We start from the raw sequence: 245 nt of genomic DNA, 5'->3' as shown, positions 1-245 counted from the left end.
CCCCCCCCCCCCCCCCCCAAGGGGAAAGTAATTGCAAGGAAGGGGCTACTTGGAAGACTCTGTGTCCTGATGAATTCCCGATCGAGGCAGGTGAAGCTTGTGTTTTTTTTTTTGTTTTGTTTTTTTTTTTTTACCACGCGGAAGTCAACGCGTAATAAAATGGGAAGGGGGTTGTGACCCTAACACGACAAAGCGCGTCTGTGCTCTCTCTTTTTGTTTCTCCTCCTTCCGCGGCTTTTTGCGTG

This window comes from Gavialis gangeticus, unplaced genomic scaffold, assembly GCF_001723915.1.
Source record: "Gavialis gangeticus isolate Ggan-Ray unplaced genomic scaffold, GavGan_comp1, whole genome shotgun sequence".
Lineage (NCBI taxonomy): Eukaryota > Metazoa > Chordata > Crocodylia > Gavialidae > Gavialis > Gavialis gangeticus.
Note: the sequence above shows the minus strand (reverse complement) of the source record.